The sequence below is a fragment of the Misgurnus anguillicaudatus genome, chromosome 8 (genome assembly GCF_027580225.2).
Source record: "Misgurnus anguillicaudatus chromosome 8, ASM2758022v2, whole genome shotgun sequence".
NCBI lineage: Eukaryota > Metazoa > Chordata > Actinopteri > Cypriniformes > Cobitidae > Misgurnus > Misgurnus anguillicaudatus.
The window spans coordinates 19,174,794-19,201,651 of NC_073344.2; the positions used below are offsets into that span (position 1 = coordinate 19,174,794).

At 37.7% G+C, this 26,858-nt stretch overlaps 1 protein-coding gene and 1 long non-coding RNA gene across 2 annotated transcripts in view; one reads left to right on the plus strand and one right to left on the minus strand.

Annotated features, from left to right (window-relative positions):
* Positions 1-26,858, minus strand: part of magi3b (membrane associated guanylate kinase, WW and PDZ domain containing 3b) — a 161,792-nt gene that overhangs the window by 68,096 nt on the left and 66,838 nt on the right. The window lies entirely within an intron of this gene.
* Positions 231-7,867, plus strand: LOC141365710 (uncharacterized). Its single transcript, XR_012370761.1, has 3 exons — positions 231-509; positions 1,428-1,551; positions 6,720-7,867. It is a non-coding gene; the product is annotated as an uncharacterized lncRNA (long non-coding RNA).

Genomic DNA, 26,858 nt, shown 5'->3' on the forward strand with positions numbered 1-26,858 from the left:
TAACTGTGATATTTCACAGTAAATTACATTATTAGCATGTCACAGGCTTTAGCTGTGACATTTCACAATATAGTACAGTATTCAGACTTTTATTGTGAAAATAATGCCATCGGCGAAATCACAGGGAACGGCTGTAAGTTCCGACGCGCGCTATCTGTTTGGGTTCTCTCATCTCTGCGGTCTCATCCAACGGATTCTGTGGTAAGTGTTAAAATGTCAAATATTGTCAAATAAATGATTGATTTATTTTCAAAATATATGTCATAGTGCATGGAGTATTATCCAAATGTCGTTATTTGTAGGTTTCGCGTGGGTTGAACCGCTGAATTTAAAAATAAAGCAATGAACAGATGTTGGTAGTGTTACTGTGAGACCTTTTAGGAGCTTTATTAAAAATAAAACATTATTTGTTAACTTGAGCTTTTCTTAGTGCTAAGCTAACAGCTTTCTCTCTTTTTCTTCCTACACAGCATCTTTCTGCGGTATCCACTGGGGAGTAAAGTTATGAGGTAAACTGTGGCTTATACGAACATTATGGCCGTTATTATCAGATAGAAAAATTAACTTAATTTATATGCCCGGTTTCAGTGAAACCAGGTCATGGTGTCGTGGATTAGGGCAGACGTAAATTCATTTCAAAATATAACTTAACGTTAACATAGAGGTGTGTGAGAGAGATACGGAGCAGCGGTTATCTGCCGCGTTACCTTAAAAATAAACTAAGTGCGTATGTCAATGTTTTAAGACATTTTAAGGGGTGATTCATATCGCGTCTTTTGCGCGCTCAAGTTCGTTATTTCAAATATAGGCGAAGCGACGCATGATAGCAAAAAATATCCGCATGGCTTCTTTATGGTGCGTTCCGCTGGCGGGGATGAAACTTTTGCCGCCGAATACGTCACTCTCATTTGTTGCGAGATGCCGCCAGCATGCAGCCGGCGGACCGACTGCTTAATTTATGCAAAAGCGGCTGCCGCGGCGGTTCGCCGTCAGACCTGTTTGCGATTACGCCCTTTATGACGCTTACTGCCGCCAGAGCACCGCCGACTCATTGCCATCTGCTCGTTTTTTCCGGCGCGTCCGCACCGCATTGATTTAAAAACATTTCAACTTTTCACTGAGTCATCTGTGTTTTTGCAAGTAACTTACACGAACGTTAATGTGATTTCCAGCTGTAGGTAATTCATACGTTTTAATCATTATCTTGTGATGGTGTTTGTATTTATGAGCAGAACTGACTATGGTGGTGAGATTTCTAACTACACACACAGTTCATTTTAAGGTTGACACCCTAGTTGTCCTGCCCTATAGTTTCACATTTTAACTAATCTGTATATATTGTTCAGTAGTGCTTAGTAACTTTCATGTGTGTGAACCTGCATTAACGTATACAACATGAAAAGTGAAGCCTTCTTCATTGTTTCCAGGTATTTTTTCCACACTTCACAAGGATGGGGACATCACTCAGAAGAGTGAAGTTTCGAGAAGCCCTGGATAACAACTACAATAACATTCTGAAGTTCGTCCAAGGAGTCTACTATCATCAACGGGGTAAAGATGTTTTGTCTAGGCTGCATTCATTCTTCTCTTTCTGATGGCAAACTTCAACGAGCCCAATGATACCATTGTGCTTAATGTTAAAGGAACATGCACACATTTTGGGAATTTAGCTTATTCACCGTATCCCCCAGAGTTAGAGAAGTCCATACATACCTTTTTCTTCTCCGTGCGTGCTGTAACTCTGTCTAACGCAGCCCCCGCTAGCTTAGCTTAGCACAAAGACTGGAAGTGAATGGCCCCAGCTAGCAAACTGCTCCCTATAATTGACAAAGTAAGTTAACGTGAACAATTTCCTATTTATTTGTATAAGCACACCGTGTACAATTAACAAGGTCATATGAGACACAGCGATCTTTTAACAGTATACATACTGGGAACTATATTCTCAGAAGGTGAAGCACTGCTACTTGGGCGGAGTGATTTGCACGACTCTGACCAAACTTTCTGCTCCTCACCAGGGGGCTTCTCGGGTGCTGCGAGCAAATCACACCGCCCAAGTGGCGGTGCTTTGCCTTCTGGGAGTGTAGTTCTCAGTATGTATACTGTTGGGGGGTGGCTGTGTCTCATGTGACCTTGTTGTTTGTACACGGTGTTACTATACAAATCACAACAGATAAAGAGGAAAATGTTCTCGTTATTTTGTCACTTATTGGGAGCAGTGTGCTAGCTGGAGCCATTCACTTCCAGTCTTTGTGCTAAGCTAGCGGGGGCTGCGTCAGGCATAGTTACAGCACGCACGGAGATGGGAAAGATATGTATGGACTTATCTAACTCTGGCCCAGGTGAAAAAGTAGTACACTTTCATAATATACTTAAAGTGCTCTATTTTCGCACACTAATTTTGTACCTACTAAAAGTTCGTTTATAGTACTTTTTAGGATGTTCTTGAGAGTATCTAAGTGTGCTTCGCTGTGCTGTTTTGAGACGCCATGAATTTAAACTGAAATGCACTTTTAACATACTATCTCTGTATTAAAAATGAATTTGTTTAACACCTGTATTAAACTTGAACCCAACTTTCATACAAAGATCTGTTGAAGTTTACTACAAGTGGTACCTAAATACATTTTTAAAATACATTTTAGTTCATATTTATGGTGTCTCAAAATAGCACAGTGAAGTACACTTATGGCGCTTTTCCATTGCATAGTACCCCACGGTTTGGTTTAGTTTGGGTCGGGTCAGCTTACTTTTGGGAGCTTTTCCATTAGGTGCACAAAATGGTACCCGATACTTTTTTCGTACCACCTCGGTTGGGGTTCCAAGCGACCCGAGCTGATACCAAACGTGACGTGAAAACACAGTAGATCAGTGATTGGTCTGACAGAATCGTCACTACAGCGTCATCACTATATGTAAAGTTTAGCTTTACCTCAGTGTGCTAGCTTGCGCTGTCTCGAGCAAACATGTTGTCTTCTGTACTCTGCTAAGTTCTGCTAAGTGCCCTTTTATCGATAAAAACATCCACAGAATCAGGGACACCATAACAGTTTTTTCAATCTTGCAGTTTGTGGCGGACCATTCGCAACGCGCACGTTCGCATAGATGCTTAAATGCAACTATATGAGGCTCAGCGGAGCACCGTCGGCTGACGCCACTGGTGTTTGAACAGAAACTGTCATATGAGACAGAGGTAGTGATAAACGCGATGTGTAAACATCTATTTGTGGTGGCCAATTTTAATTTTGTGGCGGACTAAGAAATAAATGATGTATGGGAATGTACAACAACGCTCTTACTTGTATGATGTCACAGCAGTATGCAGCGCAAATATAACGACACGCCTATTATCCCTCCCACTGCGAAGTGATACTAAACTCGATTGAAAAGCTAACCATGCCAAAGTGAGGTGAGCTGACCCGACCCAAACTAAACTAAACCGTGGGGTACTATGCAATGGAAAAGCGCAATAAGATGTTCTTAAGATTATCTTAAGTACTAGAGAAATTTTTTTAGTATATTAAGTACAAAATTAGTGCACGAAAATAGAGCACTTTAAGTACACTATGGAAGTGTACTTCTTTTTCACCTGGGGGATACAGTAAATAAGCTAAATTCCCAAAATGTGAGCGTGTTCCTTTAATGTAAATATATATTTTACCCTTAAATTAGCATTTAGGGGCGGTTTCCCGGACAGGGATTAGCTTAAGCCAAGACTAGACCTGAGTTTAATTGGGAAACATAACTAGTTTTAACAAACATGTCTTACTAAAAACATTGCTTATGTGCATTTTGAGGCAAAACAAAGGGCACTGATGTATTTTAAGATATGTCAGTGCAAGTTGTTTTGAGTTTGGACAGCTCTTACATTTGTTTTAGTCTAGGACTAGTCTAATCCTTGTCCGGGAAACCACCCCTAAGTCTATTATTTTTGGGTAAATGCACTGTACTTGTATATTGCCTTTCTAGTCTTCTGGGTCCGGTTGCACCAGCTAGACGTAAAATATAAGAGTGTAATAGTTGTGCGTAAAGGGTTCATTATAGTTGTGTGTAGGTCCTACAGCTTAGCCGCATTGGTGTAGGTAACATGTCGGTTTTCGTATGCACTTCTGCGTAGTCGCCTGCGTCAACATGCAAATACACATGCAGACCGCTGGTAGTCAGTATCCACGCGTGTAACCACAGTAGAAGCTCAACCCAAAGAAGAAGCAGCTTGCCCAGTTAACCCACAAACGAAGAAGAACAGCAACTTGTGTATATTTTGAGAAGACCAGCAATGATGGAAGTAAATAAACACTCCTCAACTTGGCCCATCTTTGTTCTCACTGGCGCTAACAGAAATACCTATGACACAGTTTTTTTTACCAGACAGGAAAGGTTCTAGTTGACCAGTCACAGTGCTTGCTGTCCGTGTAGAACTGACGCGCTGTTAAAGGAATAGTCTACTCATTTTCAATATTAAAATATGTTATTACCTTAACTAAGAATTGTTGATACATCCCTCTATCATCTTAGTGCGTGCACATAAGCGCTGGAGCGTGCTGCTACACTTCGATAGCATTTAGCTTAGCCCCATTCATTCAATGGTACCACTCAGAGATAAAGTTAGAAGTGACCAAACACATCAACGTTTTTCCTATTTAAGACGAGTAGTTATACGAAAAAGTTTGGTGGTACAAAATAAAACGTAGCGCTTTTCTAAGGGGATTTAAAAGAGGAACTATATTGTATGGCGTAATAGCACTTTTGGGAGTACTTCAACTCGCCTGAAAAATCTGCTCCCCTTCTCCCTCTCATAGGGGCTGTTTACACTTGGTATTAAGATGTGTTTTCATCGATCGGATCACAAGTGGACGAGAGAGACACATTACGTTTACACCTGGTATTTAAATTCGTCTCTTTTGTCCACTTTCGACCGCTTCTGTGCTGAATACTATGAGGGGGTGGTCTGTCAGACGGTGGGCGATCTCTCTGCTGTCATTCAAACCCGAGCGGGAGTAATTATGAGTTTAAATGGACACAAACTAGTATTATGTCGGAGTGCAGTGCTTATTTAGCAAGTAAACATGCTGCACAGTGTTTTGTACATGAGTATGTAAGAGCTTTCTTTGAATTTTCAGCGCAGTTGATGAAATAGGATCGCACAACTTTCACATGCTTTCAAAACGAAACCACGGAGATCAGCCGCTTAGTTTTATCAGTGAAAGGCTAAAAATAGCGCTGTTCACCGAATGTTCACGCCAGAAGTAAAAAAAGACGTAAAACTTGTGTTTAATACCTCAGATTAGATAAATGGGCAGAGAGAAGGCGGTGGCGTGTGGCTGTTCGAACGCATTCAACCACATGTGCGTTCCGCAACTCCAAAGTGATCCGCTCGAAAGTGGTTTCGACCACCTCTGGATGTGGTTGAAAGTGGTCGAAAGTGGACGAGCTCAAAACGTTTTGAACACCATTTACACCTGGCATTAACGTCATCCACTTGTGATCCGACCGACGAAAACACATGTTAACGCCAAGCGTAAACAGCCCCATCATGGGAGAGGGAGAGTGTTACTGCGCCGAGTCGAAGCACTCCCAAAAGTGCTATTACGCCATACAATATAGTTCCTCTTTTAAATCCGCTTAGAAAAGTTTTATTTTGTACCACCAAACTTGCTCATATAACTACTCGTCTTAAATAGGAAAAACGTTGATGTGTTTGGTCACTTCTAACTTTATCTCTAAATGGTAGCATTGAATGAATGGGGCTAAGCTAAATGCTATTGAAGTTAAGCAGCGCGCTCCAGCGCTTACGTGCACGCACACAGATGATAGAGGGATGTATCAACAATTCTTAGTTAAGGTAATAACATATTGTAATATTGAAAATGAGTAGACTATTCCTTTAAGTAAAGTACAAATACATGGAAAATTTACTTAAAATAAAATACTTCATTAACTTAGGCCGGTGACACACTGAATGCGTGGCGTAAGCGTCTCAGCTGTGTGGTGTGTCCGTTTTTAATTCGGCTCCCATGTTAACAGGTTAGAGCTTGCAGAGTGCCTGCTTGAGATGTGCGTCTCAGGCGCGGCTCGAGCTGTGCGGAAAACGAGTGCATGCTAGAAATAGAACCGACGCCTTTTTTCATGTGACACGCAAGCCTGTTGGAAGCGTTTCCAGGCAAAATAGAATAGGAAAATATGTTTAAATTTAATTTTGTACACAAATACATAATAATTAATGACATTTTGATGTTTGAAAGTCTATAGATTGACATAAATTTAGATATAAGTGTAATTTAAATTTATATATATATATCGATTTTCAAATATTGCACCTGTTAACGGTGTCCTTTATCAGTAGGCATTATATTTATGCCTGGTCTGTCGGCGACATCCCTCTATGTCACCTACTGCAGCTGTAGCGCGCCAGTGTGTCAGCGGCCTTACATTTTACCACTGCCTAACAGGATGTTATATACCTAACCTAACTGCACCAGAAGTGGACATGCACAAAGTTGACAAGTCCCGCCCAAAAAACACGGAAGCATGATAATCCCCTATTACTTGACGTTGTGAAGACCACCCCCCGATTGAAAAAGAAATTGGCTATTAACACATATGTTTGTTAAGAAACGTATATCAATCAATCAATCAATCAATCTTTACTTTAGTTTGCTCTGTACTGCATCCCACTTGAAAAAAACTAACAGCTTTTCTCTCTTCCTTTTTGTTTATAGGTGCTTCTTGGGCATTAATTCGGAGACAGACAGGCAGAAAGGACAGAAACAACAAGCTGCAAGTCTGTACACTGATTAGAAAACTTATGACTTGAATGGATGTCAGTCTAGTGTGTCACAAATACTAGTTCTTTGTTTAGCTAGAGGCGATTGTACACTTTGTACTCTTACAATGTTCTATATCAGGAGTCTCCAACGTGGTGCCCATGGGCAGCAGGTAGCCCGCACAGAGTCTGTGAGGTGCCCACCAAATCACATTCTATTAATAGTCTCAATTGTAATATTTGTTGATTACATATTTTTTATATTGACTTGGCTTGGTTTACATATGTTACAATTTTAAACAATACAAAAACATATCAAAAAGTACAATGAAATAAAATCAACAAGTAAAACAAAAAAAGTTTTGATTAGACTATATCAAAAGTTAGCCCTCCAGAATGTTTTATCCATTGTGGTAGTCCTTGCTCACAAAAAGGTTGGAGACCCCTGTTCTATATTGTGTCTGTTACATAAAGATACATGAAGAAATTAGTGAATGTCAGTCTACATTGTAAAAATAAAATATTTGTTGCACTTATTTTTTAGGTTTAATTAGCTCTAAATTGCGGTTTATTTCAACTTTCTTGACTGGTGAGGAGTTGCTATTGATTATAAAAAATAAAGTTGAAATAACTTAAGCTAACTACTTTAATTTTATAATTTATAGCAACTCTTCATTAGTCAAGAGAGTTAAATGAATTGTAAATTCAAGTTGATTAAATTGAAAAATGTAAGTTCCGTTTTTTACAGTGTAGAGCGGGGTGGGCATTCCTGGTCTTTGAGGGCCACTGTCCTGCAAAGTTTAGCTCCAACCCTAATCAAACACACCTCAATGTCATTTCCAAGTCATACTGAAGCCTTTGATTGAGATTTTCAGGTGTGTTTGATTGGGGTTGGAGCTGGGCTTTGCAGGACAGTGGCCTTCAGGGACCTGGAATGACCACCCCTGCTGTAGAGTGTAAGCAGTGTTCCAATGCACGAAAGGAAATATTATTCTGTGTAGTTATTATTCTGATGTTATTTATACTATCTGAGATAGTCAATGAATAATATGTAATAATAATATGTAATAATATGTTATGTACAAAATAAAAGTATGAAATCGATTGTTTTTGTGTTTATTTGAATTTAACATCTTTTTAATTTTAATATATTGATATAGCCAGTAACATTACAGTGAACACTGTAATTCTACAGCAGACTACTGCTAAATAGCAGTCCATGAACTGTAACTTAATGACTAAATACATTTATTCTATGGGATAATGCTGCTATATCACAGTAATCTAAAATACATTACTTGTAATTTCACAGTAAAATAACGTAATATTACAGTAACATACTGCTAAATCACAGTAATATGGAGGACTAACTACTGTAAGATCACGGTATACAGCTGTCATTTCACAAGTATCTACTGTAAAAATGACACAGTAACATACTGTGAAAGTACAGTACCTGCATGACAGTAATTTACTGTGAAGTTACATACTGTACCTTCCTGTGAAAGTAATGCAACTGGTTGCCAGTAATTTACTGTGAATTTACAGTCAATCTTTTTACAGTGTAGAAAATCGCAACTTTTAATTTTCTGTCGGTCTTAGTACACGATGTAACTACAGTCAAGAGTCAAGTTTTAAATAGGAAAAATATCCAAACTCCCTGGTTATTTTTAGTGCGATGCTACTGGTCCAATCAGATTCAACGGATTATGCTAAGTCACGCCAAAAGTGGCACCGCCAGCCCCGGAGATCAGCTGAATGGACCCAAAAAAGGCAAAAAAAATAAAATGTTTAACTCTGAGAGAGCTGGAAAATGATTATATTTAAAAAAAAAAGTGGAGTGTCCCTTTAACATGGGGTCGGGGTGATATTATTGGGGGGGTCATCCAAATCATTTATATATACAGTATTATTGCAAATGTAATTGTGTACTAAAAGTAGGTTATTATCTAATGTATAATCTAAAGTGATATACTTTGTCATTGACTATGAAACATGTAGTCAATTAATATGATAAATAACAAGCGTCGTATTTAACTAGACATCCATCATACATGGTAATTTTTAGATAACGTATGACTTAAACCTTTCGCCCACTCAAGCGTGGCATTCATCTACATTGGTTCAACTTTTACACGCCGTTTAGGAGCAGATGGCATTTTTCCTGATTTGGCTACCAACTCGAAACCTAACTCAAATGAAGGCTTATTTTCTCAGCTGTGCTCCATTTCCCCCCATTGATTCAGCTGATGGAGTCTGTCACACATGCATCTATTAGACATCAATGATTATGAGACTCGAATGAGCCATTTTTAGCTCCAGAACGTTGGCTAATGTCTCCAGAAGCACTCCGGGTTGATTTTGCTGAATCTGTGAGGTAAAAAGACTTTAGACAAGCAGCTGCTGCAGAATGGATTGAACAAGAGCTCGTCGACAGCACAAAGACAGCTGCATCGCTCAATTTTTTGATCGCTTTCCTGGCCTCTCTCTCTCTCTCTCGATGTACATTCACTCCCTAGAAGAGTCCAGATACAGCGTCTAGCTGTAAAGATTTGAGTCGTTGTGACAGTCGCTGAGACAGCCACATGACCGCGGCACAATGTTATTTCTGAAAGCGGTGTGGAAAGCTATTATCCGTCTTTTTCAAGGGAATTTGAAAGCTCTGTGTGTCACAACATTGTGGTGAGGGAGTTATGATTCCTGTGACCTAAAAGCTCATATTGAAGGAACAGAATAAAAATCAAGAATTGAAAAATCAAGTAAGACAATGCCCAAAGAAGAAAAATGACAATTTTAGTAGAAGGAAAGCGTATGTTGAGACAATAACCCAAGGTTGGTGAACCAAGCGATGGATTTTTATAGTGTTTGTTCACTATTTTGGAGACTATCCAAGGGTCGGAATCGTTTGGATCCTCATGATTCGATTTAGAATCAATACTTAAGGTCCCGATTTGATTCAGAATCGATTCTTGACATCTTAATAAACATATCTGTGATGTTATTACGTTGCATTTGCACTTATTACAAGGTATACATTTGTTCAACATGTGTAACCTGGGTTCAAACACATTGCTCTACCACTGAGCTATCCAACACCACATTGACATTGGCTCTGTTTCTGCTGTCAGACATTAAAACAAGTAAAAATTTAAGTATTTAAACACGACATTAATTCTACATCTGGCATTCTTTTTTTCATGTATTTTTTGTTAGTTTGTTGTTGTAAATGTTAAATTTTTGTTGCATTTGTAAGTTATAAAAAATGTGTGTTTAAAAAGGCATATAATATAAAAATATCAACAAATTATTAAATCGTATTGAATCGTAATTGCTTTGAAGAAGCATTTGATGTTTCGGCAAGTATTGCGTCGCTGGTGGAGAAAGTCGATATTGTGTCTTATCTTAACAAACTGTCCGATTTACACCCCTAAAACATGGCGGGGCAAAATGACGACTTCCATGTAAAGAGACCCAAGGTGTATGTAGATAAAAACCAGCCTGATCTTACGAGAAATCGTACTTATTTTACGAGTTGGCTAATTCGTATTAATTCATACGAAGTTAATCATGCAAAATCGTAAGATTCTCATGAAAAAACAACAACAACGAACCTAACCCCGCACCTACCCGCAACGTCACAGGGGTCAAGGCAAATCGTACCAAAACTTACGAATGTGATCGTATGAATTAATACGAATTAGCCAACTTGTAAAATATGTACGAGTTGTCGTGAGATAGCGTTGATAAAAACGACTCAAAGGTACTAAAAAAATGCAGTTTATCATGTAAGGTCTTTATACACCACATATAATATACAGTAGTGGTAGTCTGATCGTCATCATTATACACCTACAGCGGGGAGAATAAGTATTTGACACATCAGCATTTTTATCAGTAAGCATTTTACCTTGTTCTCTTCATGTGTTCAATACTTATTCCCTGTGTCATTTCACTTTATTTATTATGACTCAACTTGTATACTTAAATGTTCTGATTTCTTTATATGATAGTATGATATGTAAACACTTATTTTCCCCGCTGTACGTTAAGGAGCATTGGTTTTGGCAGTATTACTGTATTTGCAAAAGCATTTGTCTTGACTTTACCCTTTGGTTTCCATAACATCAGGTTATTTTTTGTAAACTAACTTTAAAAAACAATTTTTGAAATTTGTGAATCGATTCAGAATCGTTCATGTCCGCATCATGTTGCATCTAATTAATTTTTCCTTCACCCCTATCTATACATAGAAGCAATCTATGTGAATATATAGAAGCAATCTGAGTGTGCATATATTCAATATAAGAGAAACTTTACATATAAGAGAGCTAGGTCTCATTATACATACAGCATACTTGACAAATACATGATTTATACATATACTTTAACCCAACACAGTGGGTTGTAAGCATGTGATACACATAACTCAACAACATAGTCAAGTCTAATGATCTAGAACATATCTAAAGGACTACAACAAGAACATTTTGACTGATATTCTTCCCCCTCTGCCGTTGTTCTCAAACGACTGTGTCAAAAGTTTCGTGGCATGCAGAAACCAACAGCATTTGTCATCCATGCTGTCAAAGCTTCACCACCATGTATTCATTTTATACCGCATGCATCCAGCAATGATATTCAAGAGCGACAGCAGAAAGGAAGATTGTGAATGAGTGACAACTTACAGCAGATTTATCACATGAAGCTATTGATATAAATTGAGACGACTACACACAGTGCATTCACGTTTTCAGTATTTGTAGCCTGGTCTTACAAAAATCCGTAGCTAGTTTATGAGGTGGCTGATTTGGAATAATGAATCCCCACCTCTAAATCCAACATCTAAGCAGATCGACTACAACATACCTGTATGAATGAAAATGCACTGCGTAAAAACGCTTTAATTGCGTATAATTGCTATAAAATTGGGATTTGTGTTTCCCTGGGAGTCGAACCTACAACCTTAGCGCTGCTAATGCACTGCCCCACCAAGTGAGCTTTCGGTCCATATTTAAAAATCTCCTAACCAATCAGCAAGAAGCAAAGTGTGCGAAAGCATCTCATGAGCTGAGCGTGATAAAAGGTGAAGGGATAAACAATATTTGCAGATAGTGAAAGTGCTTGCATTCAGCAACAGCTACTGACAAATTATATAGGAACTCAGAAACAACACACCTGAGGACTTCTATACATCTGACAAATAAAACCTCAGCAGCCCCATCCAATAATTCAATTCTACTGTAAAAGGCAACATATTGTTATTGTGCAATGCATAATGCAATGCTTTGTCAAGCCAACTTTCAAAGTTTATCTCGACAAACTTTCCTTTTTCCAGTTAAGCCCTTTAACATTCAGGCAATGTTCACAGCGTATAGTTAAATCAAATGTCGATTCAGATGTAAAACGCAGGAACTTTTTGCTTTTAGCATGCGAGGGAGCGTTGCTTACGTGCCGTCTCTGTTCAATAACAATCGTTACAGCGCAACCGCACCGTGTGCTGCAACAAAGCGTGCGTGCCTCAAACAAGACATCACAATCTCAACCTTCCATTTTTTGATATAAAAGATTACGTTTGTGCTCCAGTTCCAAAGCATGGGGATGGGGGCGATCAGAATAGCCATCAGCCCAAACAAACAGATCCGAGGTGAAGGGGTTGATAGGAATTTGTGGAGGCAGAGTTTATAGTTTTGACATGTTACATAAGCATCCTCCTCAAAAGGTGTGCGCTCGGCGCAGCTGTCAAGTCTGAGAGGCATTTGGGCGGAAGAGTTTGCTGAGTAAATATCTCACATCATCCGATGAATTTTAACAGCGCGAGGCACAGACTACTGAGACTTGTGTCTTATTTAACCAGACTAAAGCATCTCCAGAGAGATGTGTGATTATTTTATTTTATTGACTTGTCATGGCATTAATCTGATTAAGATTATAAATTAAGTATTTCCTTTTAATTATTCTACATTCTCAGATAGATTTTTATTTACATCTACACATTTGGCAGACACATTTATTCAAAGCAACTTGCAGTGCTTTCAAGCTATCCATATAATGCATGTTCACTGGGATCAAACTAGAGGTCTTCACGGGTCCAGTTAGTTTAAAAAAACGAGATCCGACCCAAGCTCCGAGCAGGTTCGGGTCTAAAGGTTTCACGTTTGCCTCGGACACATGTTGGGTATAATAATAGCGGTATCGGGTCTCAGGTAGTTTAAAGTTGATGTTTTTGCCAAACGGACCCAAGACGACCCAATGAACAATCTTTCATGTGTGAATGTGTGAGTCCTTTTCCGTTTTTTCCACATTTGAGGGGAAATTTTCATTACCGCAACGTGTCCATGACTAGATTTGGGTTTGTTGACATCGAAATATTTATAATTAAAAATCTAAATAATAAAAATCTTCAGTGCATGTTATACTATAAACATTTACAGTAAAGAAACGTGGTATTTGGTGATCGTTGGTAAATGTAGAGACAATAATAAGGAATATAAATGTGTCCAAGACCAATTTTCTCATCCTCCGCAAAAATTTTCAATCATTGTTTAAGCCCTCAATTTTCAAAAAAATTTATTGGAAGGGATATAATTGACTGTGACACTCAAGATGGCTACCAGGTAAGTAGTTCTTATTTTTCTCTCCAGATAAAAGTTAAAATTTTGTTAGTCATAGTATCTAGACAACTTTTTAGGTCTCATTACCGAAACATGAGTTTGTAAATGCGTATATTTAATGTAATATCATGTTGCGGTAATGATAATTTTTTAATAATGATAATCTAAAAAATGTAAATAATTCTATAGGAAATATGTTTTAAATTCTCTAAAAAAATGGTAAGTAAGTTCAAACCTTAATCTTATATGTGCAAAAAAAATGGCTTCAAGGTCTTTTTAAAAATGTTGATGCTTGACACCTTCTAAATCTGGATTTCGTGAAAATCACCCGTTTGGCTGGTGGTTGGTTAATTTTAGTTGAGACAGAGATGCCAGTCAATTTTGAATGCACATTTTAGCAGTTACCTTCGTGCTGTCGTCAGAAAACAAATTGGATGCCAATGGTGTATCTTTCTGTCTGACTGGTGCATGCATGGATGCAGAATGAAGTCGGTGCCGTTTACATTCGGGTACAGTCGGATCAGGTTGCCACTGGGTCGGGTCAGACTCGGGTCTAATAGTTTTTCACGGGTTAGGTCTTCCTTTTTTTTGTTTATATTTCTATATACTGTATCTGACAAATAAAACGTCAGTAGCCCCATCCAATAATTCAACTATACTGTAAACTTTTTCTAGGACAAACCAAAGGCACATTTTATTGTGTCATGCATAATGCAATGCTTTGTCAAGCCAACTTTTAAAGATTATCTTGACAAACTTTCCTTTTTCCAGTTAAACCCTTTAACATTCAAGCAATGTTCACAGCGTAAAGTTACATCAAGTGTCGATTCATATGTAAATGCATCCAAACGCAGGTACTTTTTGCTTTTAGCAGCCGAGGGAGCGTTGCTTATGTGCCGTCTCTGTTCAATAACAATCGTTACAGCGTACCGCACCGTGTAATGCGACAAAGCTTGCGTGCCTTTTGCTCACATAAGACAAGTAAAAAAAATACATTTTGGTAAAACTTGAAGGGGTGTTCATAAGACTGACATGTCACCTTCTTAATCATGACATGACACGTGTTTCATTAAGTTTCATTCATTCATTATTAACTCAATGATGACATTGTTTGAGATGTCTTTGTTATGACAACTTGACATTAACCAATACATCATAACTTGGCATGACAACTTGACATTACCAACACAACATAATTTGTCATAAGTCTGTCATAAACATGACATAGCAGATTAATTATCAAACTTAGGATATAGCTTTGTGGGTTAACATTACATTAAACTTTTACAAGGTTGGTTTTGACATTGGCTGTCATAAGGCCATTATAATTGTGTCATGAATATTTTTCTGACAACTTTTTACCATTAATACAAATAAAATGTGTCAATACATTTCAGAAAGTGTTAATACTCTGTCAAATAGTTTCCTAACAGCGTCATGAATATTATTCTTGACCTCACCTATAGTGGTACAAATTTAACTTGTCATTAAAATTTCATTAAGTGTTAATACTCTGTCAAAAAGTTTGTCAAGTTGTCATGACAAGTTATGATGTATTGGTTTATGTCAAGTTGTCATAACAAAGACTTTTCAAACAATGTCATCTTTGCATTAAAAATGACATAATTGAGCGAAAGACACTTAATGACATTTGTCATAAACTTGCATAAAATATCCTTCATGTTCATGAAACGTGTCTTATGAACACGCCTTCAAGTAAAGTTTTACAATTTTTATATATTTTTGCAAGTTGGGTTTGGGTAAAAAGTGATTCTGGTCATTTCGGGTCAGACACTTTTTTGGACCCAAGAAGACCTCTAGATCAAACCTTTGCTAATGCAAAGCTCTATCAACTGAGCCACATGAAGTGTTTTGAAAACCAACCATAATGTTTACTAAGCAGCTGCCTTCAAAAAAGTATCATACTTACATCATAACATGACTGAAACGGATCACAAATTGAAACACACAAAGTAAATGCATAAATAAATGCAGGCAAGATGTTAGATGTTCCTGCAGTTCAGCTGGTAGAGCATTGCATCAGCAGCGCAAAGGCTGTGGGTTTGATCTCAAGGGAACAAACATACTGTGAAAAATGTATATTTGAATATGCTATAAGTTTCTTTGTATGAAAGTGTCTCCCAAATGCATTGTAAATAGCTACATATGTTTAGAGGAAGAGTTTTCAGGACCAAAGGTTATAAACCAAGAGATTGCTGCAATCTAGAATGAGATTACATTCTTTACAAATAATACATTATTTAATGCTCCCTTTGTGTTTGCGTGAAACAAGACATCTTGAAAAGCAAAGTAAAATGTTGCTGCCTACCTTTTAATGCTTTAAATACTGTTCATGTAGGCAGCTCAGTAGGTTTTAGGTTAATGTTATGACCTTTACCCAAGTACCTTTAAAACAGGTCAGTTCACTTGGCGGCAATACCCTTAAGCTGCTATATTTCTGCTCATACATATTCGAATGAGAAAAAAATAAAGAGAGACTGACAAGATCCTGTTTTAATAACGTTTTGGCCTAAAATGTCACCCTCTCTATGAAATTTAGGCATAAGTCTCATTATCTTAGTTAATTATGAGATTAGGAGCGTCAAAGTTTGATTTCAATCACTGATTTCACTCAGTCATTATTAAAGATATCAAAGTTTTCGACAATTTATTTTAGAAAAATAGTCTTTAGCTCGGTTTTCAGAGACTAGGTTACAATTCTTGAGCTTCTTTTGCTTAAATCATGCTTATAAACTATTTAGGCTGGTTTAGCTCCGGTGCATGTGGAGCGAAAAAGCTCCATCACAAAACTGAGAGGATATATTTTTCTATACGTTTTCTCTCTCCTTCCCCTTTTACCTTCTATGTTTTCCTCACTGGAGAAAATAAATCAACATAAAGCGACAAATTATATTTCCATAAGCAAATCTAAAGTAGCTCCTCAGACAAAATAATTCAGTAGCTTATGAAAGTTAGCTACACATTTTCAGGAAAGTTTCTCGTTTATGAGGTTCTGCTTGGGTTTTGCGCTCTAGGAGAAAACATTATAGTGAGGAATGATATCATTTCATAATGGAGACACTTTTCACAAGAAACGTGTGAAGTAAAAAAACAGCTTAATTTTCTAAATGCTGTGTTCTGTTCAATAATAAAGATGCCCTTTACATACACACAAAGAATATCTTAATTTTCAAAGTGGTTCTAGATTTGACAGACTTTTATTTTAATTAACATCAACCTACATTTCGACCCATTTAATCTATATCCATATGGTGTGCAACCCATTAAAGGTACATTTCAAGTTAAAGTCCTCATGAAGTCAAAACTGACAATTAGTATTTTAGTATTTTTTTATAGAATATTACAGTTTTTATTATAAACAATTTATATGTATATATTTTTTATTTCTGTGCACTCATGAACTTTAATCAAAATTTAAAAATGTACTTTTGCCTTCTTGTGGTGATCATTCTCTGATGACATCAGCAAGACGGCTTGGGTGGGAGCATTTGTTAACTCCGCCCCCTCCAAATGTCAGTCTGCTGTGAGTTACATTTCTGAATGAAATGCCTACTTTTCTATATCCAATCAATTTACAAAGGAAAACACAAGGCACGCCCGCTATTTTTCTTGTGTGATATTCCGTTTTACTAGGAAATACGTCACAACACAAAAGTAAACTCGATTCACTGAGACTTTGAATACAATTTACTCTATTAGCTGTTGTCATTTAGTCGCATCCAACATTAAAATATTACTCCACTTTCATAAAATAAAAATCTTCATAATTTACTCACTCCCATGTCATCCAAGATGTTAATGTCTTTCTTTCTTCAGTTGAAAAGAAATTAAAGTTGTTTGAGGAAAACATTATAGGATTTTTCTTCATATAGTGGAATTCAGTGGACCTCAACAGTTTCAATGCAGCTTAAAATTGCAGTTTCAATGTAGCTTCAAAGTGCTCTAAACGATCCCAACAGAGGCATAAGGATCTAGGAAAACAATCGTCGTTTTCGCAAAAAGAAAAAATCTGTACTTTTCAACCCTAACTTTCGTCTTGCACTAGCCGTGTTACACGCCGTGATGCCAGTGTAACCTTACGTATTACGTAATCACATCGAAAGGTCACACGTTACATATGTGAAACGCACACTTGCAGGCCATTTTAAACAATAAATGGACACAAAGACATTAACTAGTATAATTTCACATCCAACAATGTCGTAACGGTCCTCTTTCCCCACACTTGTAAACGTGATCAGTAATTGTACATACGTCATGATTACGTAATACGTAAGGTCATGCTGGCGCATCACAAGGCTAGTGAAAAGACGAGAAGTTGTGGTTAAACTTTTTCTATGTACTTCTTTTTCTAGATAAGACCCTTATGCCTCGATTGGGGTTGTTAAGAGCAATTTGAAGCTGCATTGAGACTGCAATTTTAAACTGCATCAAATCTTTAAACTGTTTACTAAGGTCAACGGAAGAAAAATCCTGAAATGTTTTCCTCAAAAAACTTAATTTCTTCTCGACCGAACAAAAAAAGACAAAAACATCCTGGATGACATGGGGGTGTGTAAATTATTAGATTTTTATGAAAGTGGTATAATCCTTTAAAGATGTGTTTGCTACACAGCGCTTGTGGAAGTCTATGAGTTATCATTTTAATATATGCGACCCGCCCTGCTTATAGTTTTAATATATCTCTGTTATCTCTTCTCAAGCCAACGTGAAATTCTTACAAAATTTACTCGTGGCAAACAGTCAGGGTCCTGAAAAACCTGTCTAGATTTATTTTGCAATAACAAATGGATGTACCCTATCCCTTACTTTTACTTAAAAAGGAAAAAAGACAAATAGTATTTGACAGTAGTTACACTTTTCCTCAGGCTCTACTGATTCTTGCTCAAGTCTCTGGACACAAGGGCCAAGAATTAATTAAAGATTAATTACACTGCTAGAAATCTTTATTTATTATGACAAATAGCCCAGGGAACGTGGCAGAGGAAGTGTCGGCCCGTTTTACGGAGGACACTGACTTTAATCAACTTTGTTGAAATTCATGCCACTTAACACGGAAATACTCCTTCCTGAGTTTAGCAAAAACACGATTAAAGCATGGAGGTGAGGTTATAGTGCTAGTGAAGAACCATTTAAAATAGTTAAAGAACTCATTTATGTGATCCATGATAACCATTTAAATTAAAAATGTAAAAATATAAATTATTGATGATGAGAGCTAAACTAAAAAAAAGTTTTTAATTTCTAACAGTGGCTGCAATACTGTTTATATTAATTAATGAATAAAAAATAAACAACTGCATTTAATATGAATAAATGCAATAAAATATGCTGTTTATTGTTAGGTCATGTCGTCTAATGCATCAATGAATGTTAATGAATAAAATCTTATTGCAAAGTGTTATCAAATGCACAAAATGACTAAGGGCGGTTTCACATTTGGTGCGATTGCCTGGTCCGAACCCGAGTTTGATTGCTCCCCCCTCCCCATGCCCCCCATGGACTGTGTTCACATATTATTTTTGCATCCGAACCGCGGTACACTAGCATCATCAAGCTGCATCCGGCGCGTTCTCATGTTGCTTGGCAACCGCTGTAAACGAGAAGACGACAAGCATGATTGACGAACTGCAAGCAGAGAGATGATTTCTGAATGCCTCCGCAAAAATTGACGTCGGCGGACAGCCCGTTGTCATCGAAATGACTTTAGTATATTTGCGGCAGACAGACGCAAGTGCGTTTCTGTATTATTTCTTTGAAAACAAAATCAAAGGTTTAAAAAAATAAGAACAAAAGTCAAGCAAGCATTCTATGCATTTTGTTGTCAAGGTAAGTGCACGCACACAAACACATACATCTATTTTGGTGGGACATTCCATATAATACGTGAACAGCGGTTCACTTTCGCGATTTGGTACGACTGCGCTCACATCAGCAGCGAACCGATCTGGAGTTCACATGAACCGGACCCCAGACCACCCTTTTTATGCGGACTCGAGTACGTTTCGCGGGTGCGCACACATATTCGGAAGACAGCGTTCACATCATCCAAATGTACCGAACTCTGATGTCAATCGAACCCGGGTGCGCACCTAAAGTGCTAATGTGAAAACGCCCTAAAAAGTAGGGCTGTGCAAAAATATTGATACAGCTATCTATCGTGACAAATTTTTCCCACGACAGTGTGCTGATATTTCAATCTCTACTATCGTTTTTTTTAGCAAATCCCTCTGTGTGCGTCAAACAACCTCCTCCGCCGCTCCTGTAGTTGTCGCTGTCCAGTTGTCTGTCATATACGGCCATTCGGCCAATGTCTCAGAAGCAGTGAGAAAATGGCAGAAAATTTTAAAACGCCTGTAGCTTTCAAAGCCGACGTGTGGAAGCACTTTGGCTTAAAAAAGTAAAAAAAAATCAGCTTTATTTTTTTTACATTTTTGATAAAAAAAAGTTTTTCAAAGCATCGCAACATGCAACATATTGTATCATACCGTGATATATTGTACCATGCAACATGTATTGTGATATGTATCATATCGTGAGGCCCTTGCCAATACCCAGCACTACTAAAAAGCAGCCTCAAAATTGTTTTTTATAGCCATCACAGAGGAAGATGTGATATTTTTAACCCCACCCGTGTGTATGTGTGAATAATCCTTTACGTGACATCTAACTCTGCTCCTCAGTCAGTCTGAGATTTGGGAGTTTAATGCCTGGATAAATATCACATTGGCAATGTAAAGTGCAGCAGAAAAGACATTTCTAAAATGGCACGTAACTGACACAGGTCGTTACTTTCCCAGCAGAGCACAGTGACAGAGACCTATGCCTGCTTTACCCCAGCGCGTCCCCTCCCTTCGTCCTACCATTGCCAAAATGAAATGTTATTTGTGAAAAATGGGGACGTAACCTCTGCGCATTCAAATGTTGAACTTCTTTTTCCCACCTCATTGCTCTCAATGTGATTGATCTTACCATTACACGAGGACACGGGGGTGAAATGAAACATTACTAATGGAGACGATCCCGGTTTGTGCCTATATAAAAGCGTCACGTCTCGTCAATATCGAGATTGCTAAATTATGAATGCATAACTCTGAGATGCGTTAAGCACTTTGGAATCATGGGATTGGCCCATATAACTAGAAAAAGTAGGCTGTATGGCATTAGCATAATTCAGGGATTTTGACAAAATGATGGAGCTCATCAGCACTACAGATATATTATCAGAGCAAATTTTGTGTATATACATCCTTTGCGTTCATTTTTTGCATTATGCATATCTGGGTATTAAAGAGATAGTTCACTTTAAAATGAAAACTCTGTCATCATTTAATCATCCTCATGTTGTTCTAAACCTGGATGAATTTATTTTTTTCTGATGAACACAAAAGAAAATATTTTGATAAATCATGGTAAGCACACAGTTGATGGTACCCATTAAATGCTATCATATTTTTTATTCCCACTATGGAAGTCCATGGTCACTTACTGCTGTGTGTTTACCATCATTTCTCAAAATATCTTCTTTTGTGTTTATCAGAAAAAAAGAAATTCATACAGGTTTAGAACAACATGAGGATAAGAATATTATGACATTTATACAAGCGCTACAGCTCCCCCTTGTGTTTTTTAGAGAGATGTGAAATCATTGCGGTGATCTGAAATCAAACAATCGCGATGAGACGATTATTTAATCATTGTGACAGCCATATGGCTCGCACATAGTCGCTTTGCTGTTGTGATGAATTACACAAAAAACAGTTTAATTCTATTAACGACTACACTGTAAAAAAACTCTAGAAATTACAATGTTATTGCAGCTGGGTTGCCGGTAATTTACCGTAGATTTAAATTTATGTTATTTACTGGCAAGAGTTTGTTCAAAGTTAAATAAATTTTAAATATTAACAAGTCTTTATCTTTACAAAATAAAACTATGCAATAACAGTCTCATGCAAAGCATTCTGGGAACCAGAAATCATCATCAACCTTTTTCTGTTACTTTGCTTCAGATTTTGTTTCCCAGAATGTTTTGCTTGATCCTGTTTTTTAGTTTTACTCTGTAAAGACAAAGACTTGTAAATGTTAAATGTTCATTTAACTTTGAACAAAATGTTGCCAATAAATAACATAAATTTAAATCTACTGTAAATTACCGGCAACCCAGCTGCAATTTCTACGGATTTTTTTTACAGTGATGACAATGATTTTATTTTGATATTTTTATTAAACTTACATTTCTAAAATTATAAATGTATTTTATTTTATAAATTTACATTCATAACATTTCAATTATAAAATAGTTCAAATGTGTATTTTTCACATATTTCAAAATTTTTAAAAATATGTTGGTGGGTCCCGGGGTAGATTATACTTATTTGAGTGGGTCGTAAAAGAAAATGTTTGGGAACAATGAGCCATTTTCAGCCATGAATAACTTTTTTTTTTTTTTAATTCATGATAACTGTGCCCCAATAGACTCTTCATTTAATGCTTATTAATACCTAGTAAGGTAGTTGTCGTAATATTTAAGTGTAGGTATGGGATAGAAATAAGGGATGTACAATATACAGTAGTCATGCATTAAAGGTGCAATGTGGGACTTTTAGCAGCATCTACTGGTAAGACTGTGAATTGCAATCAACAGCTCAGTCCCGAGGGACAACATTCCGATCTCTCTGATGAAGCCAATACGGAAGTGACTTAAACTGCAATTCATCGACTGGCCGCTAGAGGCTGGCTCCAAAAGGGAATCAATCCCCATAAACCCCAATGTTAAAACTTTACAGTAGAAAATAATATGTTTACTGGTACAAAAATTTGTATTGGTCTGTATAGCTAATTTTTCCCTTCATGACAACTGTGAGGGGGTGAATTTTTTTGTAACTCATCTGTTTCAATTATATTAAAGGTGCAGTGTGTAAATTTTAGGGATATCGAATGGTGAGGTTGTGAATTGCAACCAACGGCTCAGTCCACTGCTCACCCCTCACTTTTGAAACACAGAGAAGCTACGATATTCGCTACCGGAAAAAACATATCATCATCGAAAAAAACTTAATAAAAGAAAGTTTGTCCATTAAGGGCTTTTGTAGAAACATGGCGGCACAAAATGGCGACTTCCACGTAAGGGACCCTCGGTGTATGTAGATAAAAAATTCTCATTCTAAGGTAATAAACACATAACGGTTCATTATAAAAAGGTATTTATTCACCGCTAATGATATAGTTTTGTATATTATTTTGCATTTCTGTCAAGAGATCCTTCTAAAAAATTACACACTGCACCTTTAAGCCTTAAACTTCTGCATAATTAAGGGCATGGCCACATGAGGGGTGAACTGCCACTGCTGTCACTAGAATCGAGCTAGGCAGGCATTGTTTCAGCAAACAGCCACATCAGCTTCACCCATGTCCTGCCTCTTTACCAATTTTCGGTTTTCTGCAAGTGATTCGCGGTGACGCGCGGCCAAGATGGAGACGGCAGGCAATGTTACTTTAAGCTTCAAAAATGATCTTCACAAACCAATGGGTGATGTCACGGACACTACGTCCATGTTTTTTTACAGTCTATGCTTAGTCCACAGCTTACCCCTCCCCATAGATATATACACTAGATGTCGCCTTGGGGCTCTGAGCATGCGTCAAAACCGCCGCCATCTTGGAAAAGGGGTCTTGTCATAGAAAGTATCTAGGTAAGCTGCTATCTCCGCCTGTACTTCGAATTCATGGACGATGCTGGACTTTTGTGCTGCGTATGGATGTTAGGGCTACAAGCACTATGCATTGCAGTTAGAAAAAGTTAATTTTCATAAAATCAAAACTTTAATTTTTTCCTGGACTAAATGCTAAATACATGTCTGACTGTTGAAACGAACCAAAAGAAAACCAAGAAAATCGAGTTCACGACGATTTATGGTCATTTTTTTTCTGTTACACCATTGCCTACAATGACGCTGATGCGGGGTTCCCCTGTTTCAAGATGGCGGCTCTGTTTGACGCATTCGGTCCAATGAACTGCCGTAGCCAAGGCGACATCTAGTGTACATATCTATGACCCCTCCCTTTCAAAATGCATAGTGAAGCTACGGTAGCCGCCACAGGACAAACACGTCATCTTCTGAGATAACGTAGTGACAAAACGCGATCTATAGAACAGTTTGTCTGTTAAGGGTCACTTTAGAAACATGGCGACTCCCATGTAAGGGGACTAGCGGTGTATGTAGATAAAAACGGCCCAGTCTTAAGGTAATAAAAACAATACAGTTTATTTTGTAGGGTCCTGTGTACACCACTGATAATATAGTTATGTATATTGTATCACATTTCTGTCAAGAGATCCCACATTGCACCTTTAATATGTGATTTATTAGTACTAATGAACAATGTTAGTAATATGCATGCCAATAGGCAACTTGTTCAAAATGAGAATAGGTCACCACACTAAAGTGTACCATATAATCTTATTGGTCGGAGAAAAAATCATTTTCAAATCACAAAAAAATTATAAATTAACAAGCATGCATTGCATATCACAAGACATTGGTAATTGAAGATGTTAAATCGGCTGATATTTCTGTAAAGTTTTGCACGCACAAATCCTGTGTGGCTCAACTCAAGTTATAAGCTAGGATAAAATTGCCTCCCAACGGATTAACCTGCCCGGTGGTACCTTTAGTAACCCGGACAGCATTATCTGCATTTCTCTCTCTCTCAACCTGATAGAATCCTGCACTTCTCAATATCCCAATTTTCTTGTCTTATCTGTTCACACTGCACCAATCAAGCAGTAAGTGATTCTCTCTCTCTCTCTCTGACTCTCTCTCTCCTCTTTTCTGCACTGATGGAGTGAAATGCTTTCTCCTCTCTCTCCATAGCCCTCATTACGACTGTCCATTTCTCCTGCTTCAACCCTTTCCCTTTTCTTTCATGTAGTTCCCACCCCTCATTCGCCCTCAGGCGAAGTGTAAGGCAGGCTAACATTTGTACTTGAGACAAAAATGCATTGAATTCTCTCTCGCTTCAGGTTGACTTGTACATACTGTGTGAGCCTGTATGTATCAAGCGTAGCTTGGATAGATTTCTGATGACTTGTGCCAAAACAGCTGCTGTAGCTGTGCATGCTAATGTAAGCAATTGTAAAGCACCGGTGTAATACGGTCCATGTGCAAAACCAGACATCAAGACTCGAGTGTGCGTGCGAAAAATAAAGATTGGATGAACCGATCATTAGAAATCTCCTCTCGAATGCCCTAACAGTTCCCATGGCAATAGCGTGTCTTTGAGTATGCCGCTGTGCCTTTAAGGTATGTATGACTGATGTGTGTGTGTGTGTGTGTGTGTGTGTGTGTGTGTGTGTGTGTGTGTGAGGGGGGTTATACTAGACACAAGGGGCACTACTGACAAGTGATGCCACTAAAGCTGGAGGGCAAACTGTGATGCCCTTCTGGAGCTCAGGGGCATCGTGCACACGCACACACATCCAATGAGGAGCTGGCTGTCACTTTGTGTTGAAATGAGGGCAAATCGTCTAACTGGAAAACCATGCATTGTATTTAAAATGTTTATCTTTGTGGTGATAACATATTGCGATTATATGAATAACTATGTAGCAGCGTTACTCGACCTTTAGTGTTGCACAGAGGCACGTGTGTGTTTCAGTGAATGTAAGAGGCGTGGGGTATCGCCGCAGGTCAAAGCAATTCACCCTCACATAATTACAGGTAGATACACTCTTGAACTTTTTCTCTGTGTGTGTGTTTACAGGTGTGTTTGTGTGCCTATGTGTCGCTTACAATATTTACTAAGAAAATGTCGCGTTGCACCAGCAACAGTGCCGTTAAAGGGACACTCCACTTTTTTTAAAATATGAAAATAGTGCCTGAAAATAGTACTCTGCTATTGAAAGTTACCAAGGGGACCATTTTCAGCTGCTGTGTAATATCACTGCGCCCCTTGCAGCCATGTTACATCAGCAAAGTCCTTGATTATTACGCCAAAATGAGAGTATAGTTCCTAGCCATATTTGCCTAGAAAATCGCAACTTTACATTTTCCGTTGGTCTTAGTACACAATTTAACTACAGAAAAATACAAAAAAATCGAGACTCTTTGGTTATTTTTTGCGCGATGCTAATGGTCTAATAAGATTCAATGGATTATGCTAAGCTATGCTAAAAGTGGTACCGCCAGACCCAGAGATCATCTGAATGGATTCCAAAACGATAAAAATCAAATATTAAACTCTAGGGGAGCTGGAAAATGAGCATATTTTCAAAAAAAGTGGTCTGTCCCTAAGAGAGGTTTGTTATGCACTAAAGTGATGCAATGTTGCTGTATATATATTTGTTAGTTTCTAAACGAAAAAATATAAAAAGTATACAGTGTTCGAATTAGGAGGTGGTGTTGTTGGGACCTCCTATAAGAATTGAGGGACCCCCTATAAAGCACAAAAATATAAATAAGGGGGGTCCCCTGGTTCTCATGCTGAGCCAGCATTGCATTAAGACATTATTTCTCAAATTATTTCTCTGATGTAAACTCAGTTTTACGTAATTTTCAGAAATATGGCCCTCACAAGTAAAGCAAAACAAGTATTACAGCGCCATAGGCAAGTTTGCTTGTGCCAGAGGTGGATTAACAAAAGCATTGTTGTCTTGCTGTAAATTTTTGTATTATTTTATGCACCCTGAAAAAGTGTCATGGGTTCATACTCATATTGATTTATATGTATAGATTGTATAGATATACATGTATAGATCAAATATACTCTCGCTTTTGTGCCAAATGCATCACGCAAATGTAAAAATGTTTCAACAAAAATAACACAACCCATCACATGCATTACCCAATTTGTGTTTTATTTACTTTATGCCTCCATTTCTATGCTTTTTTAGAATAATAAACACAAAATATTTTAACACAAGCTCATATCCTGTTTGATAGAACAGCCCAATCACAGTGTACATCAAAGACCCAAAGCCGGCTCTCGCTGAGACAAACTCGAGCTCTATAGAGACTCATACTACACTGTTATACATTATACATGAGATCAGACCAGAGCCACTGAACTCTTAATGAACAGAGTGAAAAATTCACATATGACTCTTGAAATATACAGTGAGATGTGCAGCTGCATCACTTAAATTGCACTCACGCACACACATTTCCGAGAGCATTTACCAAGTAGTAGCTCATTCAAGTGAGATTAGCCTGATAAAGATGGTCAACAAGCTGTTATTTCTCTCTGACTTTCATATATGTAAAAGCTATAACCAGACTGAGATGATGGTATTTATTTACCTTACCCATAAAGCCAACCCTCACACAAAGCTGTGCAGACTCAAAAGCCTTTCAAACAAGTATAGATAGGTACATTTATTCCTATACATGTAGCTGTTCTGTATGTCCTTGTAGCTGTTAAATGTTGCTTTGGATAAATTGAAAAAATATCAAATGTACATT